Genomic DNA, 345 nt, shown 5'->3' with positions numbered 1-345 from the left:
TAAAATATAAACATTTTAGTAAGTAAATAATCGATTTTAAAAGCAGTGTTTGAAGCTGTTATGATATTATTTTAATATTTAATTTATTTTAAAGATAAGACATGGGCAATTAGTCAGTAGACATTTTTTTAAAGAATATTACATCAATATTTAAGGTATATTGATCAAAAATAAATAAAGATCAAAAATATTAGTATGTTGTGAGGAAATAATGTAATTAATAATGTTTATTAAAAATAATTAATTATTAATTTCTATATAACTCTACTTATAATCTATCTAATGATTAAATCCAAACTAGATATAAACACAATAAACTATCAGAGAGAATGTATAATTTTAGTA

Source organism: Halyomorpha halys, unplaced genomic scaffold (genome assembly GCF_000696795.3).
Source record: "Halyomorpha halys isolate HHAL.00 unplaced genomic scaffold, Hhal_1.1 Scaffold2673.1, whole genome shotgun sequence".
Lineage (NCBI taxonomy): Eukaryota > Metazoa > Arthropoda > Insecta > Hemiptera > Pentatomidae > Halyomorpha > Halyomorpha halys.
The sequence above is the reverse complement of the archived record's forward strand: the minus strand, read 5'-3'. Positions refer to the sequence as shown.